General features: G+C 37.8%; 1 non-coding gene across 1 annotated transcript; it reads right to left on the reverse strand.

Annotated features, from left to right (window-relative positions):
• Window positions 1–5556: 5556 nt before the first annotated feature.
• Trnap-cgg (transfer RNA proline (anticodon CGG)) lies at window positions 5557–5628 on the reverse strand. The gene has a single exon. It is a non-coding gene; the product is annotated as a tRNA-Pro (tRNA).
• Window positions 5629–16544: the final 10916 nt, after the last annotated feature.

Here is a 16544-nt window from a genome sequence, read left to right on the forward strand (position 1 = left end):
AGTGTCGGCTAAACTTTGTAGCGCCTGTTGACAGCCAGATGGTGATTTCACAGTAATTGGGTTTTTGATTTTGAATAAGATATTAATATCATCTTAGCTAACCGTAGAACTGTGGAAGAGCCGTATTCGCATCTTATGAGAGAAGCTGCTAGGATTGAATCTATGATATAAACCTCATCATTAAACAAAACATAACACATATACATGGTGCCTGGTAGAGAGCGTGATAAGCTCTCGGGTGTGGTGGTAGTATTAGATGGAGATACCACGGACAACGTTTCTTGGTTTAGTACTGGAGGTTATTGGTTTTGAAGTTTTCGTCTTCTACCTACATGATGGCAAATTTTAGTGCTGAACTGAAAACCGGTTACATCGCTCCATTTTTGAATGCAGTCTATTTTTTTGTATGTTGGAACGAGTCTATTTTGCTGATTTGGTAAGAAGAGTAAGAGTTAGAGCCCACGGATTCAACTTCTGCAAGCAATACTCTAATTGACAATATGAATTTGAGGATGTGTTTCGTAGATGATGATGCTGTACCGATGTGCATCCTTGTTGGACCTCCTGAATTGTTTATTCCAATTGACTCTTTGCACCCCCCGTTCTTAGTGCGTTTACAATGCTCGACTCCAATACGATTTAGCGAACCGTTTGATGACCAAACACTCGACTTCAATCGTGCTGACTTTGAAAATTTGAAAGTGGCTCTCTCATCCGTTGATTGGACTCCAGTATACCAAGCATCGGACGTTAACGAAGCAGTACAGAACTTCAATGACACCCTTATGCAACTTTTCCCGAGATTCATCCCAATCCGACGCCCACGACTGTCACCTTCATGGTCCAATAATCGTCTTGGCCGTCTGAAACAAAATCGTGCCAGGGCCCTAATGCAATACACCAATCACCGGAACTCAGTCAATAAACAATATAAATTTTAGGATCGCAAGCTCTAGTTACACATCGGATAACCGAACTATATATGGTCGGTATGTATTGCGAACACAAAATGCGCTGAAAAACAACCCGAAACGTTTTTGGTCGTTCGTCAACGAGAAGCGGAACGAACGTGGCCTCCCATCTAACATGTTTTTGGGTGACGACAGTTCATGCTCCACCCAAGGAATTTGCAATCTGTTCGCCAAACGATTTGGAAGTGTATTCGATGATGTAACGCCTATCCAACAACAGACTCTAGATGCGCTAAGAGATGTTCCCATTGGTATGGTTTCAACGAGAAACTGTGTGTTTGATGATGCAGATATACTGGCAGGCATCACGAAAATGAAACCGTCAAATACTCCAGGACCAGATGGAATACCTTCGACTATACTAATAAAGTGCGCCGACGCTCTCTGCGCGCCTTTAAGATCTATTCTAAATCTATCATTATCACGTGCAGTTTTTCCAGAATGTTGGAAGAAATAGATAAAGTTCCCGGTACGAAAAAAAAGTGATAAATGCGACGTATCTAATTATCGTGGAGTGACCTCACTACGTGCTGGTTCAACACGTTTTGAGATACTAATTAACAAACGAACTTTTTCGAGTCGCAAAACATTACATCTCACCAGAGCAGCCCGGATTTTTGCCTGGCAGATCTACCGTCACCAACCTCGTACAGTTCTCATCGCTGTGTCTTACATACATAAAACGGGGGCTTCAAGTTGATGCAATTTATATGGATCTAAAGGCAGCCTTCGATAAAGTTAATCACCAAATCCTGCTAGCCAAACTTGACCGTTTAGGGGTATGAACAAACCTTATCAACTGGTTCAAGTCGTACCTGACTGATCGTCAACTGTGTGTAAAACTGGGCTCAACAGAATCAGGAGAATTCCATAATCATTCAGGGGTCCCACAAGGCAGTAATTTAGGGCCATTACTATTTATCATATTTTTCAACGACGTTTGCCAATGCTTACCGGAAGGTTGCAAACTACCGTATGCCGACGACCTTAAAATTATCTGGGTAATCAAAACTTCCACTGACTGTCAGTTGTTACAGGGAGTCATCGACAAATTTCACGACTGGTGCAAACGCAACTTCTTGGTGATTAGCGTAGCGAAATGCTCAGTAGTCACTTTTACAAGGAAAAAGCATCCGATTCAATGGACGTACATGATAGGAAACGAACACGTTGATAGAATAAACACAGTACGTGACCTTGGGGTTATGCTAGACTCTGAATTGAACTTTCGGGAGCATTATAGTTACATCATTACCAAATCTCGAAGAAATCTTGGGTTTATTCTTCGCGTCTCAACTGAGTTCCGTGACCCGTACTGCTTGCGCGCCTTGTACTTCAGCCTGGTTCGATCAGTCTTGGAAACAGCAGCCATTGTATAGCTAAAATCGAAAGGATCCAGTCACGGTTTATAAAACACTCCTAGAGATTCCTTCCATGGCGAAACCCAAATGAGCTACCGTCCTACGAAGCACTATGCCGTCTGCTGGGAATGGACACCCTTGAAAAGCGGCGAAATATCCAAAGGACGACCTTCGTCGGCAAGGTTCTACTGGGAGAAATCGATGCACCTTGGATCCTCGCCAGAAGAAACCTCAATGTAGAGCCACGCTATCTCCGACATTGGAACATTATGAGACTACAACAACACAGAACAGACTACGCACAAAATGAGCCGATCAGATCAATGTGTTTGTTATTTAACCGGTACTATTGTTTGTTTGATTTTAATGTTAGCTCTAGTGTTTTTCGTGACCGTTTGACAATTTTTATGTAAACCCCTAACTTTATCTCTTAGTTCGTAAGTGTTCATGTAGACCATTTGTCATTATGTATCGAAAACAAAATACATGAAAGGAAGAGGTTCTAGAGAAGTGAATGCTGCCCTCCCTCCCCGGATTCATTTAGTGATGAAATTGAGGTGGTAGAAGAGTTCGTGTATCTGGGCTCACTGGTTACCACAGACAATGACACCAGCAGAGAAATACAAAGACGCATTATGGCAGGAAATCGTGCCTACTTTGGACTCCATAATACGCTGCGATCGAGCAACATTCGCCCCCGCACGAAGTTAACAATCTACAAGACGCTGATTAGATCGGTAGTCCCCTTTACGGTCATGAGGCATGGACCATGCTCGTGGAGGACCAACGCGCCCTTAGTGTTTTCGAACGGAAGGTGTTGCGCACCATCTACGGCGGAGTGCAGATTGAAGATGGAACATGGAGGAGGCGAACGAGCCATGAATTGCTTCTGCTGCTTAGGGAACCACCCATCGCCATCGCTCAATTCGGTCGCCTGCGGTAGGCTGGGCACGTCGTCAGGATGTCGGACGACAGCCCGGTTAAAAAAGTTCTCAATAATGATCCGACTGGAACGAGACGGCGGGGCGCGCAGCGAGCAAGGTGGATCGATCAAGTGGAAGGCGACCTGATGGCTGATGAATTGCGGCCATGGACCGTGTGGAATGGAGACGACTTCTTCGTACAACAACTACGGCCAGGAAACTACGGCCTGGAACTGATTGAGTGTGAAGTGTGTGTGATGTAATCTAATTAGGGTAAAATGTAGCTTAGGAAATTCTTGATCGTCTAGGGTCATTAACCCTTTATAAGGCAGAGGCAATTATATTGCCACCAACGAAAAATATTTGTTTTGCGTCTATGATAATATGAATATAATTATAGAAGCAAAACAAATATTTTTCGTTCGTGGCAATATAGTTGCCACTGCTTTATAAAGGATTTTAACTATTTTTTTTTAATTTTACCGCCTGGTCCGGTCGGATTTAACACCGAAGGCTGTTGATTTTAAAACTCATTCGAAAGCAATGACTCATTTCAAAAGAAACCAAAAATGGTCATCGAGAAACGTAGCAGGAGTTTTAAATTCTTTTGTTCAAAAAGTAAAAAGTGGTCTGGTTTAACAAGCTTTAAGGAATAAGCGAAGCAAATTCTGGAGACAAAGACACAGGGAGCTTCTTCTACGAAAATCTGTTGAAAACCTGTTAATCTGATGTTTTTGTTTGAACTATCCGACCATAAAGGCAAGTTCAATAACACACGTTACTTTTTGCTATCGTTTCTCGTACGCGATAGCAAAAAGAAACATGTGTTATTGAATTTGCTTTCGTTAAATGTTATTTCAAACTATGCTCCAATAGATGAAAAACGTAAGCTGTTAATGTTGTCCTTCATGTGTTTTATTAGATTACCTAGTAATCGTTCAATTTTTGAATATTTGATTAATTGAATTGATTGAACGATTAATTGATATCTAAAAGTAATTGACGCGTTGAGAGATGCTTGTTCACTGGTCAAATCACTTCGACGCTGGAATCTGAGCTTACGAATGAAACTCAAGGCATCTCTTCGCAAAAAAAAACATGAATGAAAGTGCTGTTGCACACAGTTCAGTAATAAATACATAATTCAAACAGCACGTGTGCCTTGGTGAGCCCTCAAATCATCTACGGCTGGGTTTTCCCTCAATGTGGTCAGTCGACCAAAGAAACTTCCGTATCGATGCCACTTAGTGTTTCCCACGGTATTGTGGATCCGTCCGTAACAGCTTACCGTTGAATAACGTTTATTTGGACGAAAAATTATATTACTTTTCAGACTTTAAAGTTAACGATAGTTGTTAGCTAGGTTGCCTACTTCAAACCATAGGGTATTGAATCGTAAACGACATCAAACCAAGAACAAATTACCACAAACTTTTTGTGTCAACTATTAAACCACCACACACTAAAATGTTCCGGTTTAGAAACACACCCTCATACAGCCCTAATGTGATGTGAAACAAGGAAAGCGAAGTGAACGCTGAGCGTTGGGCACTAATGCTGTTTGACGAAAGAAAGCCCCGAAATCGTACAGAGACTAACGTTGTTAACGTCATGTTTCGGGGCACAGTGCCTCGTTCTTCCAGTTCCCCGGGGGAAGCAAGAAACCAATAGAAAGATCGCGCAAATTAGCTGCTAAAAGAAATGGCAAACATTGGGCGTGCAAAAATATCAGCAAACAACTTTAAGCAGGCTTTATCGCGATATTTTGTCGCGTCGGTTGGTGGCTCGTCGGGTGTAAAGCATCCTGTTGGTGGAAATGATGGGTGAAAACATATGTTTGCAGCAATGTTAGCAACTAGAGACCCATGTTCAACAGTCGCTTTCCACAGATTGTAGTTTGTAATACGTACAGTTAATTGCAAAAGTAAGTGAACACCAAACTGTTAGAATAGATTGACTGTATATAAGTAATGAAAATATTTTAACATGATAATCTGTTGTAAAGCATACTTGAAGAAATTGAAGAAATGAAGAAATTATAGATTGAGGCTTTTAATTTATAGGGTCAGTGTTATATCTATGAGACAATAAATGTTTTCTTCTGCAGTTTACTAGCCAATCCATTACCAACCAAACTGAAGCATTGTCCTCTTGCAAAGAGCTGATGGCTGGACAGCGGCCAATAAGAAAGCTGACTATTTGCTACACTAATTGCTGATTGCTTATACGGTTCCTTTTTTGATCATCGTCAGAATCAAAAAACTATATGATGTCACGTTAAACTAATAACGAAACCACTAAGGGCTCGTCCGGGAATTGAACCCGGGACCTCTCGCACCCGAAGCGAGAATCATACCCCTAGACCAACGAGCCGCACATATTTGGGGATCCACATCTGTGGTGAGCGCGCACGCAGTTGGTCACTGCGTTGTATGGCAAACCATAGGCCATTGGCACTGCTAATCGCAGGCATTGTTTTTGGGATAAGGAAGTCTACTCACTCGTGTAGTTATTTACAGTAACATCGGGCTCAGCAATGCGTGGTATGGAACCGAAAAGCGCAACTACAAATACAATATAATATATTCATATACAACATACAATTTGTTTAAAAATCCTAGATAAGCGAGTGTTCAGGGAAGCGTTTTCCATGCGATGCACAGTGGTTGGAAACCTTGAAAACCTGGCCAAAACCTCCAAAATCGAAAGTTATCATTCATGACATATTCTGACATAATTACACGTAGAATAAGTCATTTTATCATATCCTGTAATATTAACTATCGATAATGTAGATTTGTGGTTTGGCGTACTGTCAAACGTCAGTGTATGAGAGACTCTTCGCTAGTGCGGCTTGCATACGTTTTGTGGCTCTCGGCAATAACGCATGTGGTTCGTTATCGCATTATCTACTAACAATCAACCAAAATGGAAAACGTTTATGAAGGAATGTAGTTCATTAGCGTTATATGGGAATTCAGTTTTTTTCGTTATATATATACTTTTACAACGCTTAAAGTTTCCTTCGCAAATGCTAGTTTTTTCAATTAGCGCGCGCAATAAAATTGGTATTTACTTTTTGTGCCGCGAGGTGCCGTCGAATGTTATATGTTTTTGTGAGCGTCAGATTGTGACGGTTCGAAGGGTGTGTAGCTTTTTTGCAACTATTTGCAACTCCACGAGAAAATGGAGATTTAGTGTTGACGCGCATTTGTAGGCGAAATCAGGCGTGTGAGCTTTTGATGCTCCAAACAACCTGTGCTAGCTTTTAACTTATTTTTTGCTATTTTCCTGTTCTTTACAAATAAATCGTTGATGGTGCAGAGCAATAACCGTCTTTAGACACTACCCTTCTTTATCGACAGACTTCGCGAGTACAGGACAATTACGGGGCTAGTTCAACGATCCTACTAACTCTAACAGCACCTGATCCTTCTTAATGTGACAGATTATTAATAATAACTCTTACAATTCATTTTATAGCTTCTGCAAATTAACGAATGGATGAGGGTAACCGGCAGCAGGATCTCCAAAAGGAGAAATTAAGGCAGACGGGCCACATTAATATTTGCCGAATTAAGTGAACGCTCAGAATGTTGAAAAGAAAACGGTTGAAACATGGAAATTATAGATACAAACATGCATAAGCATTCAATCTTGCTTGTTGATCGCTCGAAACCAGGATAGGGCAATTCTAATGACGAAAATACTGCAAGACGTATTATTGAACATTGGAAAGTATCCGCACAAATTCTGGAGCTTGGGAATCGCGCAACATGAATATAAAGCATCAAGGAAATACACGAGTGAGAAGATAATGAAACATATTTTTCGAAGAATGATTGCTTGCAATCGCATTGTTGCGCTACACAACATTGAATGACACTGACAGCGATAAAATCGGCGACGGTGATGAAAGTAGCAGCGATGATCACTCCGATTAATATTATTTTTTAAAGTAATGTTGCATAACCTAATAGAATATAGAATTTTGCGATTTTAATAGGGTAAATAAGGCTTTATATTTTAAGATTTTAAATTTTATTTGTTATTTAATTCAATTAGGTTTCTTGAAAAAGGGACCAAAAACGTCCTGAGCCAGATATAAACTAAAAAGGATTAAAAGATACAGAAGTGGTCCTCCATATTGGTCAGCCATTTTACATTTTGAGTTTTATTGTTGAGCTCAACGACCAGAAAGTCACCTTTAGATGAAATTTACAGCAAAAACTTTAAAATTTAACAAAAAGGCCGCCATTTTGGGTCAGCCATTTTGAATTTCACATTTTCAATATCAGTTTTGAAATCAGCAGCCCGAAAAACATGGAATCTCATCATCTTGAGGTTTTGGCCAAGAATTTTAAATTTCCGACCACTGTGCGATGGTTAAAAAAGTTGAAGCTTGCGTCTGAGGCTCTACCACCGTTTTAACGTAGGACCACGCAAAGTTGGTTTTTATATAGTTGAGAGTTTGCTTATTCAAATTTATATGAAAACAAAAAAATTAGCAATTTTATTCAAGAAAATTCTAAATTAACCTGTATTTCATAAAGAGAAACAGCGAAAAAACATTGATTTGATAATTTGTTAAAATTTAGTATTTAACATTTTTATATTACAAATGTCATTGGTATAAAAATCTTTTTGGCCAGAAACAGTCATGAAACAATAAGAGTAATAAATTATATCTATACCTATAAAAAAGGATTTCTGTCTGTCTGTCCGTATGTTCCTTATAGAATCGAAAACTACTGAACCAATCGGCGTGAAAATTTGCATGTAGAGGTTTTTGGAGCCAGGAAAGGTTTTAGTGACCCCCACTAAGAGGGGGGGCTCCCATACAAATGAAACACACATTTCTGCATAACTCGAAAACTAATCAAGCAAATAGAACAAAATTTGGCATGTGGGTGTTTTCGATGACAAGAATTTATTCTATGGTAAATTGAGACCCCTCCCCTCTTTATAAGGGGAATTATAACTCCTCTCCCCTTTAAGAGGGGGGGCTTCCATACAAATTTCCTCATAACTCGAGAACTAATCAAGCAAATGGAACCAAATTTGGCATGTGGGAGTTTTAGATGGCAGAAATTTTTTCTATGGTGAATTACGACCCCTTCCCCTTTTAAGAGGGTGGGCTTCCATACAACTTTCCTTATAATTTGAGTACTAATCAAGCCAATGGAACCAGCTTTGGCATGTAGGAGATTTTTGAGTCTTGAATTTATTTTATGATAGTTAGAGACCTCTCACCCCTGTGGTAGTAGGATATGGACTCTCATACAAATAAAAAAAATTTTGCGAAACTCAAAAACTAATCGAACTCGAGAAATTCGAGACTCTTCCATAAAACATTAGTCAATAATAAGACCACAAAAACTATCTATACACTGGAGTCTTTTTTTACACGGTTTGTTTTTTTCGACTACTCAAGAACGGTGCAATTTAGGGACCATTTACAAAATACGTGACGAATGTCGGGCCTCTCCCAAACGTATTGAGAAAGAAATTAATGGTCCCTAAATAGTCCCGTTCGGATCGCGGAATGGTAGTCCTACGTCAATATACATGTTTCCGTTCACAATGTTAACCCAAAAAATGCTAGAACGTATTGAGTTATAGAGAAGCTTATACAGTGCAAACTGCAGTCTTATTTATTTATTACTAGTTGACCCAACCCGGTAACAATGTGACAGCTCCCATACTAATCAAAACTGCTACCTAAAACTGCTGGTTCATGGTTCACGACAGATGTTTGAAAGCGGCGTAAATATCGAAGAAAGGGTTTATTATCATTTGTTTTGGCTAAAAATCCCTTGTGCATATAAGATCTGAATTGGTTTATTATTTCAATAGAGTATTTTACGAACTGACAACATTATGTCAAGTACCAAAACGTTTCCGTGGTAATGACAATAGCAGCATAGGTGGTTCTTCTGTCATAATAACATGCTCTATTTGGTTCTGTCATGTAACAGAGTGCTTTTTGTACAACTGCAATGATCTCTATTGCTTGGATTTACTCTTGAATTTTGCTTAACTTGTTCTGTTAACGACAAAATCGATCCAACAATCATGAAAGAGCATTTCATCTTGAATTGCGCAGCGGATAACTTTCAATGAAACACGCAATATTTAAATACTTTAGAGCAGACAACTCGTACACAAGAGTGACAATCTTGTAATAAATACCGCTTTTTATCTTGTAAACAAATCAAGCAAACAACCCACCAAGAATTTAAACAGTTTTACCGAAAACATAAAACAATGCTGAAATAATCAATACGCACTTTTCAAATCGTTGTCCAGACAGCTTTTTGCGTTCACATTTGACGTAACAAAAATTAACATTTCCTTTGGAAATCGAAGGTGCGTCAATGTTGACCGGCACGTAAAAACGATCGTTGCGACATTTTTGACACTGGCGGGTGTTATGGGAAACTGTTAATAACTGTCACTTTGTTACGGGCTAGAGTTGACCCGACAAACTTCGTATTGCCACAAATTAACCTGTGTTGTACATAAATCATGAATCTCGGATGATCTTTGTCACAATCTCGAGTTTTGCAAGTTTCTGAGGAGTTCAACCTTAGATGATTCATTTTGGCAGTTACGTAACTATGAAAGCATCCTAGGTAACCAATAAGCATCACCAGTGCTATTCAAATATAGGCCAATAAGCATTTAAGTCGCCTTAAATGCTACTTAAATGCTATTTTGGCAAAATATACAGCTACTTTACTGATAACCTTATAGTGCTGACAATGCTAATTTACAGCTAATTACCGACACGAAGAATTTGAATACAATTTTGGATGCCAATTTACAAGACCAGACCAGTTTTCCTATACACGAATTTATCGGAATACATTTATCGGAATAACATTATTCATGTAGCACTTTTCGAAACGTTGATTCATGCAGCAATAGGCACGAAATGGTATATTTCGTTGCGTTCGTTTTCGCACGGGACATGAATTTTGAGTACATTCTAATACTATAATATTGATCCAAACTGGATCGGTTGCACACTTTACGGGCATATTTTACGCTCAGGACATCAAATTCATTTATGTTGACTAGAAACCTATTGGGAAGAGAAAACTTGGTGACCAAGTCTTGGTTAGATTAAACTTAAGGTACCCTGTTGCTCCCGGTTGAGTTTTTTTAAGAACTGGTTATTCGCTTCTGGTTCATTATAATCTTCACCAGTATTATCCTGTGATATCATTACAGTCTGTTCGATTCTTTCTTTAATTAAGAGTTTAACTACCGCTATCATATTAGAGCCGTTATCACATGTAACGGAGAATATTTGGGGTGTCAGTATTGTGTAACTCTCGGTAACTTCAATTATCTTATTTTTTAAAAATTGCGCGATTTGTCTTTCTTTTACTTCAATCATGCCTTTTATTGTAAAAAAAAATTTTCCCCGTAGGAGAGGACAGTAATAAGGTTATTTTGAAATATGTGAGACGCACGGTGGTATTTAATGCATCAACAAAAGAATCGTTATATTTCTTGTCGCTAGCTTTTCGAAATACTTTAGAAATTAAGTGATCTTCTTCTAGCTGTGGAGTATTTTTATTTTTTTCAATTGGAATGAAAACCCTTTGCCAAAATAATCAACCTGAGTCGGTAGAGGGCCGGTAGAAGATTGGGGTGATCATGTGTTCCTCCGTTTAGTCGCAATAAAGAGAATTGATTCTGCAGGAAGTCTTGATTCAGCTTGTAAGTCATTATAAATTCTACGTTCAATTCAGGATCGGTCGTTACTACACCCAATAACTTTTTCGTTTGAGAATAGGATAGCCTTTTGTAACAGCTAAAAGAATTCAAGAAGAAGAAGTTAAAAGGATTTCTCCCTGAATACAAGGAAAAACTGCAATCTTTTTCGAGCAGGGTAGCTACACCAGTAATAGCGAAACTCACTTTACACTCTCTATAGTCCTGTACTGAACACTATTACTTGCACAGCTTCCCTAATTTCTCCATTACACGCACAGCACATACATAGCGTTGCACATACGGGTATACCTCGATAGTACTTACACCTTGCTTCGTTTAGCGTACGTATTATCGAAATGTACGTACTATCGAATAGATGTGGTACTGGCTTTTGGTCACGGGTTTCGTGCGAAAATATTATATTTCGTTGTCATAAATTTTTCTTTGCATACGTTCTGTCCTGAGGATGAAGGGATACCCTTCGAAACGTCAACTATAAACGAAATATAATATTTTCGCGCGAAACTCGTGACCAAAAGCCAGTACCACATCTATAACAAAACCAACGGTTGTTTTTATTATCATCGTACTATCGAATCACAATTTTATTATGCTTAATATTGCATGAAATTTGCAAATATGCACACACTATTGAATAAATAAATATTTTAGTGATATTGACTTAGTATAATTTTTTTAAATCAATGATTTTGCTCTTTATGAAGCTTGGAATAAAACAAGTAAAGTGTTGCTAGAAAATGTACGTACGAATAATTCAGGGTACGTACTATAGAGGTACACCTGTAGTTGTTAAGTTTCTACTAGTATTTTGTTCTTTGCTTCCCAAGTAACAATCCAATAGCAAATTGGTCTTATACATTTCTTATAGTAGTTTTATCAGAGCATTGCAAAATCTATCAGGTTTCTATAATGTTTTTCCTCAAGTGAATGTTATCTTATTTGATTAACATTTCTGAAGTATGATTGAAGGAGACTTGAAGAAACACGCATAAAACTGAAATATCAATAAGTGTAATTCACCTTATAAGTGGTTTTAAAGGATACTTGATTTCTGCTCAAAAACGACGCTCCTTAAAACCTAGCAATAGTTTTGACAAAAATTTATGACATTCTTCTGCAAGTTTGGTTTGTCTTAACAATACTACCATAAACCCGTCTTAAAACCGTATATTCTTGTAAGAGAAATCATACTCTGAAGAAAGAACATTCGAGCGTAAACAACTGATCTGTCAAAATGGGCACCTGAACCAGGAGAAAATTGAACAAATATGGATCTTTTAATCGAAACTTTAGCAAGATTTCATATGAAAAATCAGCGAAATCAAAAAACAATGAAGATTTCCAAATGAGCTGAGGAAGGACTATGCCGGTGATGATGCATCAATGGTAGATTTGTATGTTATTAGAAAATTTGGTTCGATTGTATTTTGACGGAGGCGGTGCCGGTGCCGGTTTGTAGAGTTGTTTGTATTTTTTAAACTGAATATAGAGGTCATTAGCCGGTGTTGGTGAAATGTTCGAAAGGGTTGAAGCAGTTGAAGCATATTTTTTTAAAGACGGTTGTAACGACAAAGTATATAAAAAATTTTGCAGATTTAACTTTACGCATGGAACTGCCGTGCAGCCCTCTTATAATTTTTAAAATCAATTTGTATTGGTAATCATAATGACCGCTGTACTTAAAAAATATTAAAATCAATATAAGTAGGTGAACCTCCAGCACAAAAAACATCTTATATTGACACTTTGTTGACGTTTTTTTTGTGATTATCTATGATTATCTTGCAAAAAACTTGGTCCCCTTAAGTAATTCAAACAATTCTTGTTCAAGCACAACTTGTCTTCTTCAAGAATACAATAAGTATAGATGAACTTATCGACCACTTGGAAAATTTTTCTTTGTCTTGTGCAAGAAATGTTAGTCTAATAAGCGCCTTCAGGTTGATTTAGATAAAACCATTGAAAAAATGGCGAACAGGACTGTTTTGATTACTTTTGAAATTCTAGCCAATTGCATATGGGCGTTTATAAATATGTTGTTATACAATACCATAAGTGATCTTATATTTTTAAATAAATGTTCGGACACTTAAAAGACTTTTTGCCGCAATTTCTTAAAAATTTGGTAGCTATCAACTTCTTCATGAAATTATTGAATATTTTTTATTAATTAAATTTTTAAATAACTAGCGAAAATAACCGGCGCGTTAAAATTTTCTAACTTTCATGATTGACAACAAAGCAGCTGCTTTTATTTTCAATTTTCATTTATATCCATTTTGGAAAAGCAATATCTGTGAATGCTTTTTCTCTCATAGCTTTTAGTCAATTTAAACAAATTAAGACTGTGAAAAGTGTATGATGTCTTGCAAGTGTTCTTTAGAACGACCACAAAATCATCAACACTTGTGGTGGTTTTCTTTTAGTTTCAACCGACTCTTGGAAGTCACTATAAATACATATCGATAAGAATTACAAGTTTTATAAGGACCTTTAGAAATATTCTTGAGAACCTTCTTTAGTGTGGGCCTCCCCAGATTTATAAGGGTTTTATGGCTGTTTTATCGCAGATTTGTAGAATTGCAAGTTTTATATTCGGTTTTAAGGAGCAAATTGAATTTGTTACTTGGGTTTGCCCATCAGTCTAACAGCTACTTTTTCTTTATCCTACTTCTTTTGTTGCTTTTACATTCTTTTTCTTTTGCCGTTAGCCTTATTAATATCCTCACTTCTTCCGAAACTCGAACCAAAAATATTCCATCTAGAAGACTGACATCTCTCCATCGCTCCCACTATGACAATTAACATTAGCAGAACAATCTCTCTTGACAAAAGTGGACGCTCAACGTAAATGTAGTTGTCTGCGAGCGTGCCGATGCATTGCGTACAAGTATACGTGCATACATATTTTAATATACACCTACTGGCATACGTTTGTTCATCGTACACTCGGCAGATAGCATTGTTCTTATTGTCTCTGAATTTCTGGCCGAATTGACAGTCTTTTTGATAGAACGTCTTTGCTCTAACTCTTATCCTAACTCTTGCGGGTATGAGGGTATGAGAAGCGTCCACTATAGCTCTAGCCATCCCAAGCCCCTACCTAGCGCCTCCTCGTGGCCATGCCTGGTAATGCTCTATTGAGTAGCCCAGCTAGGAGGTGCGTTGCTGGGTGGTTCCCGGCTGCCTGGTCTCAAAACCGCGGTTTTGGGCAGACGTGCAAATTAAAAATGGTTCAAACGTCATACTCAATATGACATCATTTGCTTATGCAGACAATGCACATAAACACGATTTGTTTGTGCTGAAGTAGCGTGTTTAATCTGTTTCACATTGCGTTTTCCCAACGATTATGGCAGAAAACCGATCGGAGAATGAATATTCTCTGCTTGCAACTGCCAACTGAATGAAACCACCAAAACAATAACAAAGAGCAGGGCAGCCAGTTCACACAAGTTGCAGCATATTTAGGGTTACCAGTTGTTCAAATTAAAAACTAACCCCGTTAGTTTGCATGAGGAATCGTTCAAACGAACGGGGGCCACTGTAATAGGTAAGCCTAATAAGTTATTTTAAATATTTTCTTCGTTTTAGCTTATGAAGCATCTCCTGCTATATACAGGGATACCTCGATATAAGACAGCCTCGTTATAAAACAACCTCGATATAAGACAATTCGATATAAGACAATTTTGTCTTATATCAAAACAAATCCCTTTGACATAGCTGGTTACGATACCAGAGTTGATTTTCCATCCTGAAATCGGTGCCATGAAGATGTTCATTATTTCAAAATAACCCCAAAAATAGGAAAAAACTAATAGTTCAAACAATAATAAATAGTTCAAAAACCGTAAACACATAACACAGAGCAAAACTGGCGACCGCTAATGCAAATTTTGTTTGAAAAATACATGTTTCGATATAAGACAATTTCGATATAAGACAACTTTTTGAAATTATAAATTGTCTTATATCGAGGTATCCCTGTAGTAAAAACTTTGGCCAAAACGAGCTTTAATACTTCATATGCATACCAGAATGAAAAATTAAATTAACTATTAGAAGCATTTATGGAACCTCAAAGGACGCTACTCTATTCCATACGAAGGACTGCTGGTGAGATTGTTCTATATTTACCATATATACAGGGATACCTCGATATAAGACAACCTCGTTATAAAACAGCCTCGATATAAGACAATTCGATATAGGACAATTTTTACCTCGATATATGACAAATTCTTATGATATTGTTGGTAACGACACCTGCACCAATTTTCCAATCCAAAAGCGGCGCCATAAAGATGTTTATTATTTCTAAATAATGCTAAAAAATTGTAAAAAACTAATAGCTCAGACAATAATAAATAGTTCAAAATACGTAAACCCACAACACAGAGCAAAATTGGCAAGTGCTAATGCAAAAATGCTTGAAAAAATCATGTTTCGATATAAAACAATTTCGATATAAGACAACTTTTTGAAATTATAAATTGTCTTATATCGAGGTATCCCTGTACCACATTTCATCTTAATATCATATTATTAACAGTATTATTATTGATATCATAAATGTGGAAGGCTGGATGATGGAGTGGATTGCCAACCTGAATCCTTAAGGTCTGAAGCAAATCTGGCACTTCTCAATTCAAAACAAACAAATCATCACGTGGGTTAAAGTTGGTACAGCGAAATTGATTATTACATGGAAGGATCCTAATACTGGAAGGCGACTCTTATAACCCCGGAATACGCACAAGTGCCTCCGCTTGTGGGTCCGCCCAATCCCTTTTGGCCCTTTCTTTAACAACATTAGTGCGAAATTCATTTGATAATAAAATTTAGATCTACTGTAATTCTACCCACATACATTGGCAAGTCCTTGAAATGATGGTGGCTTTCCCCTACTACTACTACTAACTCTAATCCTAGTTCTTGCGTTTAGCAAAAATGAATAATTAAAATAAACTTTAATTTTAAGCCCGCAGCCAGAATTTCGTTCTGTTATTCCAAATGTAAGCCATAGCAGTCATAGCCATAGTTTGAAGACGAATATTTTATGATTTAAATGTGTGAATTTTCCCTATTTCAAAAAATATTCTATCAATTACAAGCTGGTAAACAAGTCCCAAAAAGATCAGATACTGACGATATTTTTTGGCGAAGATGCGGAAGCTAAGTACGTTTCCGTATGAAAATACACGGTTTGTACTGCTCGTTCTTTGCACTGTCTGCGAAAGAATCACTTAAAATTCCATTCCGGTCCTAAGCACTGGTTGCCGGCAACTTTCTTCATACGTCATCCGAAAACCAAGCGAGCATCTGCGTTCTACCTTTGGATACGAATGCAAAATATTCCTTCACTCTAATTCTACCATTTAACTAAACTCAAGAAGCAGATTGTTGCAAATTTATTATTGCTACAAGAACTCACGTCCGCGTAATAACTCGTCACACCACAGTTAGCGCCGCTGGTAAAAAAAATCACTCTTATTCTATTTTGCCGCAGGGACACTTTGCCCATCCTGAGCGTGTCC

This window comes from Sabethes cyaneus, chromosome 2, assembly GCF_943734655.1.
Source record: "Sabethes cyaneus chromosome 2, idSabCyanKW18_F2, whole genome shotgun sequence".
Classification (NCBI taxonomy): Eukaryota; Metazoa; Arthropoda; class Insecta; order Diptera; family Culicidae; genus Sabethes; species Sabethes cyaneus.